This window comes from Nannospalax galili, unplaced genomic scaffold, assembly GCF_000622305.1.
Source record: "Nannospalax galili isolate Female #2095 unplaced genomic scaffold, S.galili_v1.0 scaffold212, whole genome shotgun sequence".
Taxonomy (NCBI): Eukaryota; Metazoa; Chordata; class Mammalia; order Rodentia; family Spalacidae; genus Nannospalax; species Nannospalax galili.
In genome coordinates, this window is record NW_008333884.1 from 4,125,445 (window position 1) to 4,140,376 (window position 14,932).

The 14,932-nt window shown below is 43.1% G+C and overlaps 1 protein-coding gene across 2 annotated transcripts in view; it reads left to right on the top strand.

Moving 5' to 3' along the window:
- The first annotated feature begins 1,049 nt into the window (after positions 1 to 1,049).
- Pafah1b1 (platelet activating factor acetylhydrolase 1b regulatory subunit 1) overlaps positions 1,050 to 14,932 on the top strand; it is an 81,478-nt gene continuing 67,595 nt past the window's right edge. The window contains exon 1 of one of the 2 annotated variants that reach the window (XM_017797083.2): positions 1,050 to 1,162. The gene's annotated coding sequence lies outside the window, so the exon portion shown is untranslated. Of the gene's footprint in view, positions 1,461 to 14,932 lie in introns of both variants that reach the window. The other variant, XM_008828813.2, reaches the window with a different exon arrangement.

Consider the following 14,932-nt stretch of genomic DNA (forward strand, 5'->3'; position numbering starts at 1 on the left):
CTGAGGCCAGAAAGAAGTATGGTAATTTACTCAAGGTCACATTCTAAGCCAGCCATGGCACCAGAATTCACACCAGAGACCTTAACTCTGCAGTTTCCTAAGCGCAGTGTACAACATATTTTCCTTCAGAAAGAGAAATAATAACATCAGTTAAGCGTGAGACCATATTTTAGGAAGATTTTCCTTGGAAAAAAAGAATGATGAAATGATCTCATTCAATACCTCTTATTAAAATAATATCCTATATTGAATTATTTAGAACGCCAAACTTGGCCTTTTAAAAATCAAGAATTTTGTGTGAAATAAATTGGTTACAAATCCCCCAGACATCAATATTTCAATCTATAATTTAACACACACACACACACACACACACACACACACACACAGGCACGCACGCTCGCGGTAGAGATAAAAGTTCCAGTTCTTTCTGTGGACGTCAGTTTCCAGAGTCTCAAATGTGTGCGTGTGACTAAGGAAAATAGCTGAATCACATCTACAGGCGAGTCCTTCCAATTAAAAATCTGTAACACCCAGGAAGACAAGGCATTCCACCTGCCTTTTAACCTCAACAGCCCCTCCGCCCAAGCCGCCCAGCCTACTCTCATCCTCTTTTTTTTTTTTTTTTTTTTTGGTCATAATCTCGCAGGCTGGAGGCAGAGGGGCGACGGCCAGGCCCGGCTCCGCTCCAACCTGCGAGGGTAGATAGAGCTGTTGGTGCCCGCGGGACCCGCCGTCCGCCAGGGTCTGCGCAGCGTGAGGACCACAGCAGGCTAGGAGGTGAGCAGACCCAGAATGCGTGGGGGCCCGAAACCAGACGCGGGTCTGGGGTAAACGACAGTCTTATCTTCCCAAGGGTACGGCGGCGAGAAGCGTGTCCAAGGCAGCGCTTCGTGCGCACAATCGGCCGCCTACCCCTGGGAACCGCCGCGCAGCACCGGCAGCTACCCAGCCACCCGCCGGGCGGAAGGCAGAGCATCCCGGCAGTCCGCGCATGTGCCGGAGGCCCTTTCGGCTCCCCGCCCTCTTCCTGGCGGGTCTGGGGCGGCGGCGGCGGCGGCGGTGGCGGCGGCGCGGTGACGTCAGGGCGTTGGAGCAGCTCCTGTGACAGACCGAGCTGGAGCGGCGGGGCGGCGGCGGAGTCCGGCGGCCGAGAGAGCAAGTGAGCGAGCGGACGAGAGCGGAAGGTCTCAGGAGCGGCGAGGAGCAGGAGGGGAGCGCTCGGGCGCGAGCCACAGGACCTGCGAGCGCCGGGCGAGCGCTCGAGCACCGGAACGGCCGAGCAGCCCGGCCGCGGCCCTCCCCTCCCCCTCCCCGGGCCCGGGCCCAGCGCGCCATCCTTCCCCTCCCTCCTTCCCTCCCTCCCTCCTTCCTCCCTCCCCTGTCCCTTCCCCTCCCCCGCCGGTGGATGGGAGTGAAGGACGGAAGCGGCCCTGCGAAGGCGGCGGTGCAGCGCTCCGGTAAGGCGGCGAGGGTGTGCGCCGTCCCCTCTGTCCCTCCACCGCGCACGGGAGGCCGCGGGCCGGGCCCGGCGGCCTGACGATGTGGCGGCGCGGGTCCCCTCCCTCCCATCCTCCCCTCCCCCTGCCGCCGCCGCCTCCTTCTTCTTCTCTCCTCGCTCTCAAAATGGCGGCCGCGACGGCCGTTGAGTGAGAGGCACCGAGGAGGGGGGCCTGACCGGGGAGGGCGCTGCCCTCGCCGGCGTCCTGCGGCCGCGGCTCGGGGCTCCACCCGCGGCCTCTGCGCCGGCATCGCCCTCCTGCAGCCGTGACTTAGCAAGAAAAGTATTCTCGGGTGGGAAGGGCGTGGGGAGCAGGTCTCTCTGTGATCTTGGGGAAAGGGTTCGGCCCTTGTGGGCCGCGGAAGCCAGCTCCGCAGTCTCCACCCCTCCACCCTGGCGGGTCTCCACCGGCATTCGACAGCACCCGGCCTGCCGTCCCCCACCTGTCCTTCGCTGGGGCTGACCTGCGGAGGATGGGCCGCCGCCTCCCAGAATCCCCGGTGCGGTGGTCCAGCCTCTGCAGCCGTGAGGACTAGCGGCCCGACCTCACTGATGGGATGCTGGGTCTGCAGCATCCACCCCCCCCACCCCCCCCAACCAGGCAGGGTTTTCCTGCTGCCACCAGCTCCCGGCTCGGGAGTTGCCCTTTGACGTTGCGAACGCTGAGCTCCGAGGCCCTGTGCCAGTTCCTTCATCCCGTCTCATCTGTCTATCCTGTAGGAAACGCAGTGCTTGTTATCTGTTTACCCTTTCTAGCCTCCCAGGTGAGAAAATGCCTTGGAGGTGGTGGGCATATTTTGACTCCCTCTATAAGCACAGCCAAGAGAAGGGTTTTTATCCCCTGAGATGGGCGAGAGCAAGGTGCCTGGCTTTATTTGTTATTCTGCTTTCTTCAGTGACTTAGCAAGAAACTCCTTGGGAGGAGAACAGAAATTTTCCTGTGAGGTTGGGTTTGGATCTAATTACTATCAGTCCTTTGGTTAAGAAATTGTGCTTTTGAACAGAAGTACACGATTTGTGGTCTCATTCTCAATGGGCGATGTCATGCCTCAGCACCTCCCTCCCTCTTAAGAGGCAATTGAGAGAAAAATAAAGATATTACTATTTTTCCGACCTTTAGTTTCAAGCAAGCCTCCTTAAGATTCACACCCTATTAAAAACTGAACAAAAAGGCCTTTTAGCAGCAGTTCTCTTTCTGTGATTTGGTGTGCATTTCTTGGGGGGGGGTATCAGGGAGGAGACCTTATTTGGGCCTTCATACCAGTAGTATTGTCATCCCTTCCCTCCTGCCACAGTCGTGTTTGCTTAATTTTTTTACCCCTGCAGTAGAGCTTGATTGTTGCAGTCAGTCCCTTAATCAGAAATATTTTTTACTGGGTATGCCAGTGGTGATATGTTGAATATACATTAAAAGCTTTAACTTAAAAAATTCTGGTTTGGTTTTAAGGCGTTAGCTAGCTCTTAATCTCCAATGGCTTTCAAGACATAATTTCGCAAAATAATTGGCATTTGCAAATTGCAGTTTTTATTAAAGCAGAATATGTATAGGGTGATTTATTCTTTCATATTCCTAATAAAAGATCATTGTTTGGATTTCAGAGGGAAGGATTTTTTACAACAAATTTAAAGCTGGTATATATCTTTTAAAACCAGAGAAAAGAACCCAGTTTTTCGTAAAATATTTCTGCATATATTTGTGTTGGTGGAGCAAGCCCTGTTTCGGTACATCCTCCCACCTCCCCCTTAAAAATGGGCTAATATTTGTGGATGCTGTGAACAGCCATTGAGCCGGGAAGACTGGGTGGAGTTAGGGATCAGGAGCAGTAGATGTGAAATGCTCAGTTGGCCTTTCATAGCATTTTTCTTTCCTAATGGTTTATAAGGTTATTTGATACTATTTGTAGTTGCAACAAAGGCATTTTTTCATAGTAAATCTTAAAATCACAGATTTTCCATCTTTTTTTCCCCCAAGAAGGGCATAATAGCAGCATCCTTGCTCTAAAATACATACTTACTGTCTATATATTTGTTGTGTAGGTTATATGGAAAACACATACACACAGATATGCCATGGTTAATGTTTTTAATTATTCTAGTCAAGTAAGTGTAAATTAATGAATGCCAGAAATATTTGGCAATATATTGGTATACTGCAAAAACCCCAACAACCTAGTAAGAATACTATATTTTCTTTAACTGTAGTTTTTAATAAAACAGTTATTTTTTATTGTAGTTTTATTTATTTATTTATTTATTTATTTATTTATTTATTTATTTTGGGTCTTCCTGTAGCCCCAGCTGGCCTAGAATTCTATATGTAGACCAGGCTGGCCTTGAAGTCACAGAGATTGCCTGCCTCTGCCTCCCAAGTGCTGGAATTAAAGGCATGAGCCACCACACCAGGCAAACCGTTATTTTTTTCAATTAGTAAACATCAAAGATGAATATGGTTATTTCTGGTTAAAAGCTTTTTAATAGACCATTTCTCTTGTGTTGCCTCTTGCAAAGGACTTTTGTGTGAGATACTACTATAAAAAGAGCATAAGTCATTCATAAGAGTAGACATTTCTTAAAGGATTTAAAATTCATGTGATAAGTAAAGCCTTAATGAGTGCTTGTAATTTATATATTTTTACATTTTTATTTTTAATAGGAAGTAGAAAGGCTGGTATGATGATGAATGAGTACACTGGGAATCATTCATTATGATTTGTCTGATGGACCCCTAACCTGTATACTATTTATACTGAATGGTGATCCCCCATCCCCCCCCATTGATCAGGAGTTTGTTAATTTGGTGAGGGAGAGTACAGTGTGTTTGTTTCTGGTGTGTAGCAGAATCTCACTTAATTTAGAATCTCACTTAATTTGGACATCAGTTTTTTTAAAATCTTCAGTCCTGGGGCTGGAGAGATGGCTCAGTGGTTAAGAGCACTGACTGCTCTTGCAGAGGACCTGGGTTCGATTCCCAGCACCCGCATGGCGGCTACGAACTGTCCTTAACTCCAGTTCCAGGGGAATCTGAAGCCCTCTTCTGACCTCCGCGGCATTGCACAACACAGGTGCAATCATATACATGCAGGCAGTACACTCATACACATAAAATAAAAATAGTAAAAGATTTTTAAAAAAATTCTTCAGTCCTATATTTATAAAACTGTTAATGAAGTTGAATTTTTTTTAACGTGTGTGTGTGTGTGTGTGTGTGTGCGCGTGCGCGCGTCCAGGACAACTTAATGGGAGTTGGTTTTTTACACTATGATAGCAGTGGTATTCAGGTCATCGGGCTTGGCAGCAAGCACCATCTCACTGGCCCTCTTTCTTCTTTATGAGGCGGGGTCTCATATAGCCCAGGCTGACCTTGGATTGGCTGTGGGACTAAGACTGACCTTGAGCTCCTGTTAATCTTCCACTTTTCAAGTGCTGAGATTACAGGGGTGCATCACCATGCCTGTCTATTTATGTTTGTTGGGTGGGGGTGGGCAGTGTCTTACTATGTAACCTTGGCTGACTTAGTATTCCTATGTAGTCCAGGCTGGCCTCCTACTTGGGACAGTTTTGTTGCCTTAGCATCTTGAATGCCTGTATTACAGGTATATGCCACCACACTTCACTTGAAGTTTTTAGCAATATTTGGTATCTATTTTTAAGTTTTAAATAGTGTCCAGGATAAAATACCCCTACATGAAAAGGATTTGGAGATGTTTCTGGGAATGAAAAGTCAGTATCGTAATTTTTAGTTTTCTAGTTTAGATGACTGTTGCATTATTATATTTAAGAAAATAAAGGTAGAGCTGCTGAAATGGCTCAGTGGGTAAAGGTGCTTCCTACCAAGCTTGGCAACTTGAGTTCAGTCCATGGGACCCAAAGAGTGGAAAGAGAATCAATTCCCCTGAGTTGTGTTCTGGCTGCCACATGCAAATATAAATAAATAACTTTTAAAAATTGTAAAAAGGCCAGGTGTGGTGGTGCACGCCTTTAATCCCAGCACTCGGGAGGCAGAGGCAGGCAGATCTCTGTGAGTTCAAGTCCAGCCTGGTCTACATAGTGAGTTCCAGGACAAGGGAGACCCCGTCTCAAAAAAGACCAAAAAAAAAAAAAAAGACTCTCAGCTGTCCTGGAACTCACTATGTAGACCAGGCTGGCCTTGAACTCACAGAGATCCGCCTGCCTCTGCCTCCAGAGTGCTGGGATTAAAGGTGTGCGCCATCACGTCCGGCTCTTTAAAACATTTTATGTGTTTTGCCTACATGTATGTAAGTGCACCTGTGAATGCAGTGCTGGTGGAGGGCATGGGATCTCCTAGAGCTGGAGTTACAGATGGCTGTTAGCCACTGGGTGGATGCTGGGAACCTAACACAGGTCCTCTGCAAGAGCAGCCATTGGTCTTAACCACTGAGCCATCTCTCCAGCTCCCATTTCCATGATAATATACTGTGTGTGTGTGTGTCCCCATGAGTTTAAATGACTTCCAGGTAAAAAAATACAGACCTTTTTGTTTACATGTGGTTCATGTTACTCAGTTTGTCATCTCAGTAAAGGAGCTGTAGTTGTAGACCTTGTCATCATTAAGGTAGAACTATCTTTTTTTTTTAACATTATTTATATTGTGTGAGAGGGCATGTGCCACAGCGCGCGCGCGCGTGTGTGTGTGTGTGTGTGTGTGTGTGTAGGTCAAAGGGCAACTTGTGGGAGTCTGTTCTTGGCTTCCACTATATGGGTCCTGAAGATTGAACTCAGATTATCAGGCTTGGATGCAAATACCATTATCTTCCTGACCTTATAAAGTAGAGCCATGTTAAAAACCTCAAAGTAAAATGTTAGGCAAAGTGAATGTTCAGTCCTAAAGCTATGAATCTTTTTTTTTTTTTCCGGAGGAACTTGAGGTTCAGTTGGTTTTAAACTGAGCTGGTTGTGTGGCTATATCTGCTTGTGGTCCTAAAAAGAGATCTGGTGCTGGGAATGAAACTCAGGGCCTGCCATTTGTGTGTTACCCATCATTGAACTGCACCCCCAGACAAATTTTTACTTCTAAGTCTATTATGAAAGTATTTTATAATGACAGGTAATTTATGCATTTATATACTTTGGAAAGAAAGAATTTTTGGAAGTGGAAATTCTTTGCCTCTGTTGACATATTACTATTTTTTTACTTGTCAAATTACTCTGTTTAAAATAGAACTAGTGGTATTAAATATGAGTCCTGAAAAAGTAAAGTAAATCTACAATTCTGAAGATCCTTTACTGTAGAATGAATCCTGGTTGTTAAAGGCCATTTGGGGAAATGTATATTTTGTTTGTTTTGAGGCAGGGTCTCATGTAGCTCAGGCTGGCCTTGAATTCACTATATAGCTTAGCCTGACTTAGCCCCTCTTCCTGCTGCCACCTTCCAAGAAAAATGTGTATTTCATAAAGAAGTATGTTATAATCTATAATCCTAACAGTTAACTTTCAGTGAAGGCTTTTGGGGTTCTAACACTGTTACTGGTTTGGTATGACACTTTGCAATCATTTAAAGATAACTTTTTAAGGTATTTATTTATTTATTATTTGGTCTTTTTGAGACAGGGTCTCTCTGTAGCCCCAGTTGTCCTGGAACTCACAATATAGACCAGGCTGGCCTTGAACTCACAGAGATCCGTTTGCCTCTGCCTCCCAAGTGCTGGGACTACAGGTATGCGCCATCACACCTGGCTATTGGTCTTCTAATTTTTATCCTATCCATGGGAGTTACAGGTTTTAATTGATGTTTGTGTTTTATATGGTCACCATAAGAGTTTATTATTTTTATCGTTTTTTCTTAAAAAGTTGGTGGCTTTTGGCCAAAACATACATAGGTAGGACTGATCTGCCAGGGATGCCTCTGGATAGGTATTCTTGAAAGTATTTAACCTTGTCATAAACACTTCTCTAAAAGATTGTCACCATTGAACCTAATGCCCATTTTTTTGTTGGTTTTCTTAGCTACTTGTTGAGGTAGAATGATATTTTTATGTACGAGAGAACTAAAATTCCAAGAATTTCTTTTCCTAGTTCACTTAGGTTCATGCCTAGACTGAGGTAAATATTATAGTAACTGATCCACTTGGGTATTGGCTTACATGATCAAATATTGTCTTTACATAATGATTGAACTTTTAATAAAAGCTTTCATGGGGCTGGAGAGATGGCTCACGGGTTAAGACTGTTCTTGCAGAAGACCCAGATTTGATTCCCAGCACCCATATGACAGCTAAAAACGGTTTCTAACTCCAGTTTCAGGGGATCTGTCCTCTGAGGGCATTTCATGACATGAGTGCACTTGAACACATGCACATAATACAACCATACACAAAATAAAAAGAAAGCAATTTTTCTTTTTTCTTTTTTTGTCTTTTTGAAGCAGGGTCTCCATGTAGCACCAGCTGTCCTGGAACTCACTGTGTAGACCAGGCTGGCCTTGAACTCACAGAGACCCGCCTTTCTCTGCCTCCCAAGTGCTGGGAGTACAGGCGTGTGCCACCATGCCTGGCTGAAGCAAAAAAAATTTTTAAAAAGCTTTCACAAAATAAGTTTCATATTTCTGCTGTGAGGCACAAATATTAAGGATACATATTCAGCTAACTACACAGCAGATGTCACTCATTTAAGCAGGTAGACATTTTTACATTTTCAAAATCTCACAGGCTCTTTTCTCTTTTTTTTTTTTGTCATCTTTTGAGACAGGGTCTTCCTGTAACCCCAGCACTATGTAGACCAGCCTGGCCTTGAACTCACAGAGATCCGCCTGCCTCTGCCTCCTGAGTGCTAGGATTAAAGGTGTGCGCCACCATGCCCGGCTCTACATTAAAAATTTTTATTTGTGTGTGTGTACATCATGAGTGCAGAAGACAAAGGACAACTTTTGAGATTCAGTTTTCTACCTTGTGGGTCCCAGAGAGTTAACTCTGATTATGAGGCTTGGCAGCAGATGCCTTTATCCACTGAGCCATATTACCAGCCCTTGAAGGCTCTCTTTTTAAATTTCATTTAAACACAATTTTTAGATTTAGAATTTGATACTTTTTCATTTTGGCTGGTACAGTATACTAACTTTTATTAAGATCAGAGATTAGTATTTTCCTCTATTTAAAATGGGAGAAAATAAAGTTCTAGAGGCTTGGAAGTCAAGTTTCAAAGTGCCAGTATCTGATGAGAGCCTTCTTGCTTGCATCATGTTTTGGCAGAGGGCGGTGTATGGTGAGATAGAGCAAGTATGCAAACCTGGGTCTCTTTTCTTTAACCCACTTGTTATCTTTTTTAATCTTAATTTTGAAAATGGTGACAGCATGCAGCATTTATTACTCAGATCCTCTAATTTGGTATTTGGTAACTTTGATTCTGCATCTGCTATTTTACCTGCGTAAGGCCTTAGGCATTTAATAGGTTCTGCCAGACAGTGCCCAATACTGCTTTAAAATTAATATTTATAAGATGGGCATGGTGGTGCATGTCTTTAATCCCAGCACTCAGGAGGCAGCGGCCAGCTACATAGTGAGTTCCAGGCCAGCTGGGGCTACAGGGAGACCCAGTCTCCTAAAACAACAACAGCAAAACAAAAACAAAAAAAGAGTAATATTTATGTTACTTATTGCATTTAGTTGAATGCAGGATTGTATGGAAAAGGGGAGTCACTCAGTAGTAAAACTTGTGCATAGCCAGGAGCTGGGTTTCATTCCCCAGCATGGAATTTACAAGTATCTTTGTAAGTCTAACAATGATCTCTCCAGATGAATGTAGGTGGGATGGTTATAGTTCACTAGGGAAATTTCATGTTGTCCCAGGGCACAGAATCCTCTATTTCTGCAAAATGAATTTACTGAACTAGATAAATTAAGTATCTGTTTTGGTTATTTGTTCCTATATTGATAAAAATTGGCAGTTAATGAAGGCTGGGAAGTTTTCTGACAAACTTTTCTAGTAATAGTAATATTTTTTAAAAATTTTTATTTATTTTTATTTTACGTGTATGCGAGTATTGCCTGCATGTAGTAAGTGCAATACCCGCGGAGGACAGAATAGGCTGTTGGAGCCACTGGAGTTACGGAGAAGTTGTTATCTGCCATGTGGGTGCTGGGGTTCGAACCTGGGTCTTCTGCAAGAACAGTCAAATGTTCTTAATCCCTGAGCCATTTCTCCAGCCCCCAAGTAATAGTAAAATTTTAAATCTTTGGGAAAATTTAAGAATTTTTTTTTGTGGGGGGATCTGGGGCTTAAACTCAGGGTTTTATGTACACTAACTTATGCTGTATCTCTGAGCTGTACCCTTAGCCTAAATAATTTTCATTTTTGGAAAGCATTATAGAAAGTTTTAGTTTGGGAGTAATGAGATGGCTCAACTGGTGAAAGTGTAAGCCTGGAGACCTGAGTTCAAGCCTTAGAACCCATGTAAAGGTGGAAGGATAGATAGCATATGTTTCTGTGGTGCTGAGAGTTGAACCTAGGGCCTCAGGCATGGCATGCTAGGATAGTGCTCTACCACTACTAAGCTATATCCCCAGCTCATTACCCTGTCTGGTCTTGAGCTCACACTTCCTCTGCCTCCTTAGTGCTCGGGTTAAAGATGTGTGCTACCATTATCAGTACATTTTTTATTTTTATTTTTATTTTTTTGGTGTTTTTGAGACAGGGTCTCCCTGTAGCCCCAGCTGGCCTGGAACTCCCTGTGTAGACCAGGCTGTCCTTGAACTCACAGAGATCCTTCTGCCTCTGCCTCGAGTGCTGGGATTAAAGGCGTGCGCCACCACACCCAGCTCATTTTTTATTCTTTATTAAAAGAATCTGTCTTGGGGCTGGAGAGATGGCTCAGCAGTTAAGAACACTGGTTGTTCTTGCAGAAGACCCAGGTTCAAATCCTAGTACCCACATGGCAGCTAACAACTGTCCTAACTCCAGTTCCAGGGGATCTGACAGCCTCTTTTGTCCTCCACGGGCATTGCACGACACGGGCGCACTTACTTACATGCAGGCAATACACACATACACATAAAATAAAAATAATAAAATATTTTTTTAAAAAAGAATCTGTCTTATGATACTTGTGTTTTGTATCCATAAGGTCAGTTCCTCTCTTTCTGTGTGCGTGCGTGTGTGTGTGTGTGTGTGTGTGTGTGTGTGTGTGTTCAATTTCTGTCTGTCTTGCTGTGTCTGGAAACAATGTCTTTAAAAAAAAAAAAATCCAGAGTCTCACTATGTAGCTCTGACTGTCCTAGGACTTACTATGTAGACCAGAGCTTTGTTTGCTTGTGACTCCTGAATGCTAGGATTAAAGGCATATGCCACCACTCCTCACCCTCTCCAGTCTTTTGTATCCCACCACGACCTAGAACCTAGAACTTGAAACTTTACCTCAGTCTCCCCGTTGCTGGGTTTCTGGGCCCAAGCACCATTGTGTCTGATAGCTGCTACTGCTCTCTCTCTTCCCTCTCCTCCCTCCCTCTCTCCCTCTGTCCCTCTTACCCTCCCTCCCTCTCTCCCTCTGTCCCTCTTACCCTCCCTCCCTCTTTCCTTAATTTCTTTCTTTCTGTTGAGTAAAACAGTATTTTATTTGGTGCTAGAGATCAATCCTAGGGCCTTGTATCTGCTAGGCACGTGCTTTTCCATTACATGAATAGTTTAGATTCTTAACTCCGTAGTTTACTAGCTACCTATGTATCTTGAGTAAGAATTTTAGTTTTCTTATCTATAAATGGTTGATGTTAACTCATAAAAGTAATTAGGATTATTAAATAATAAAGGTCAATAAATCTTAAAGTTTTATCAGAATCTCTGTTTTTGTTATATCTTTATGTGACCCAGGCTCTCCTTAAACTCAAACTCACTATTCTGCCTCAGCCTCTTGGAGTTTGCTGGGATCATAGGTGTGTAACAGGATTCTTTTTTTTTTTAAGATTTCCTTAACATACGGTTTAACTATATAACTTTATAGTCATTAATAGAATTCTTAGAGTTTTTGTTGTTGAATTTTTTTTCCCTCCTTTTGAGACACGCTCTTGTAATCCTTTCCTAGGCTAGTCTCTTGCTTCAGCTTCCTGAGTGCTAGATTTACAGATACACACCACCATAACTGCCCTAAATAAGTTTTAAGTGCATCAATAAAAAAATATTTTGACTTTTTTATAAGCTATTTTATTTTTAAATTTACTGTCTGTAGTGGGTGTAAAATTTTTTTAAAAATAAAAAAAAATTCTTCAAAGCATAAAAGTTTACTCCTTAATAAGTAGTAAATGTGAAAAACATTACCACTGAAATCTACCTGATGACTTTATATCAATGCTCAGATGCCAGTGAGCTCAGAAAGTAACCGACTGTGACTAGTAATAATCAGATATATAGAGATTAGAAACACATGTACATCTTAGTGTCAATTGTATTAAAAGTGAATTTTTCTGTTAAAAAAAATTTACTGTCTGTAAGTGTGTGAGTGTAGGCACATGTGTACATGCCATGAGTGCCAATGGCGGTCAGAAGACAACTTTCTGGAGTCAGTTCTTGCATTCCATCTTTTTGAGGCTGAGTCTTGTTTCTCCTGCTCTGCTGTGTATTCCCAGGCTAGCTGGTCCTTGAGCTTCTGGGAGATGTCACCACCACGTCTTGCTTTGTTGTTTTGTTTTTTGAGGCTGCCTCAATATGTAGCCCCTGGCCAGGCTGGCTCAGAATTGGTGTAGATCTCCTGGGATTAAATGCGTGCATCAGTACACCTAGCACACAAACATGGCTTTTCCATGTAGGTTCTGGGGAATCAAATTTGTGTCCTCAGGATTGGGGTAAAAGGCTCTTGCTTGCTTCCAAGCCTGACAACCTGAGTCTTTTGTTTTGTTTTTTGAAACAAGGTCTCACTGTAGAGCCAACAGGCCTGGAACTAGCTGTGTAGACCAGGCTGGCCTCAAACTCAAAGAGATCTGCTTGCCTCTGCCTCCCAAGTTTATGCAGTCCAGTCCTGCTTGCTTGCTTGCTTTCTCTCTTACACACTTCAGGACCCCATGCTTATAGAATGGTGCTGTCCATACATTAGGCTGAGTCTCTCTGTATCAGTTAACAGTGAAGATAATCCACCACAGCCATGCCCTACCAGTCAGCCTGATCTAGACAATTTCTCAAGTAAGACTTTATTCCCAGGTGTAGTTCTAGGTTGTGTCAAGTTGATAAAGACTAATCATCACCTGTAATCCCAGTATTTTGGGGCCCAAATAATTCCTTCCACCTTAGGGTACTAAGTAGCTGGGACTATAAACTGTCTCACTATGCCTGGCTTCAGATTCGTCAATCTTTAAAAAATATTTTCATTGGGGTTGGAGAGATGGCTCAGCAGTTAAGAGCACTGGCTGTTCTTAGAGAAGACTTGGGTTTGAATCCCAGCACCCATATGGCAGCTAACAACCATCCAAAGCCCCAGTTCCAGGGGATCCGATACCCTCTTCTGTCCTCTGCAGGCATTGCATGACACGGGTGCACTTATATCCATGCAGGCTATGCATGCATACACATAAAATAAAAATAACAAATATTTTTTTTAATTAAAAAAATATTTTTTCATTGTCAGGCATGGTGACACACACCTTTAATCCTAGTTCTCTGGAGGTAGAGGCAGGTAGATCTCTTGTGAGATAGATCTCTTGTGAGATCCAGGCCACCCTGGTCTTCATGGTGAGTACTAGGCCAGATGTGACTATAGGGAGACCCTGTCTCAAAAAAAACCAAAGGAAAAAAAAAAGAAGAAAAAATTTGTCAGGTTCATTCACTGGGAGAAAAGTTAAAATTAAGCAATTTGGGCTTTTACCCTCCCCTCTCTTATCCTCCCCTCCCCTCCCCCATCCCCTTTACCCTTTCCTCCCTCCATTTTTTCCTGACAGTTTCCTTCCTAACATGGTTTTCTTATGTAGTCTGTCTGCCCTTGAACTTGAACCCCTCCTGCTTTAAGTGCTGAGATTGCAGGACTGTGCCACCAAGCTTGCTTGCTTGTCCCTCCCTCCTTGCCTGGACCACCATGCTCGACTTCCTCTAGGTTCTTACTAAAATGATTAAATAAATAGGAAATAGAGTACTTACATAATATTTTATATCTATCTTGTTATGTACTTTATGAGATCTGTTACTTAGGCTAATTGCAGGATCCGTCAAATGTTTGAAAGATGGTGTTTGAATTAGATATTTAAGAATGAGTCATTTTAGGGGCTGGAGAGATGGTTTGGCAATTACTGCTCTTGCAGAGGACCTGGGTTCAATTCCTAGCACCCATATGGTCCCTAACAACTGTCCATAACTCCGGTTACAGCAGAATTTGAAGCCCTCTTCTGACCTCGGTGGGCATTGCACAGCATGGGTACACACGCAGGCAATACACTTATACACATAAAAATAGTAACTGAAATACTTTTTTAAAAAAGAATGAGTCATTTTAGATAGTGGGAACATCAACATATTAGTACAAAAGCATGAAAAACTATTACATGATGTTGATAAAGTTTGGAAGAGAAGATTGTGGGATATGAGACTGGAAAGGTATATGAGTCAAATTGTGTATTACTTTTCAACTTGGTTCTTTCATCTAACAAAATTTTTTTTAGATAGGCCTATGTTTTCACATGTCTGGGAAGATAGCTTACTGGGATATGTAATTAATTACATGTGATTAGGCCATAGTTTCTTTATATCTACAGAAATAGGCATTTAGATTGTTTCTAACATTTCATTGTTAGAGTGCTGACATGAATATTGGGAAAGTATGTTCAGATGAGATTGTTTTTGCACATATAATCTTTTTCCTTAGTGATTTCTGTGCTTTGGATTGAAAAAAAGAATAGGTAATATTGTTGGCATTAATTTTAGACCATCACCCTCTGGACTTCCTTCCATTTCCTCAATCATGGGAACAACCTAAATTTATTCAGTTACTTAACTAGAGGGTTGCACACTGGCTACCTCCAGGCTAGACCCAAGTTTTGTAAATACATTTCTCTTGGCCTTGTATAGCCAAAAAATAAAAAATAAATGGAGCTACATTTAAAAATTAGGTATTTTGTATGAAATTTCTGTTAAATCATCCTGAAAAATTAGAAACTCCAATAAGTGAGGGGCCTACATTTTTCCATGGTAACAGTTATCCCAAACTGAGTCGTAACTGCTCTTCTTTAGATACGCTTGATGTTCAGTGAAACCAGTTGCTGTGCACCACACCAAGGTCAAAGAACAACTTCTATCATGTAGATCCTGGGGATGGAGCTCAGGTCCATCAGTCTTGGTGGCAGGTACCTTTACTGTGTTTCTTGGCCCAGTAAAGTCTGTTTGGAAGTTAAGAATCTTGGTTTTATTTTGGGGGGGGGTGTCTTTTTGAGACACGGTCTCCTTGTAGCCCGAGCTGTCCTGGAACTCACTATGTAGACCAGGCTGGCCTTGAACTCACAGAGATCTACC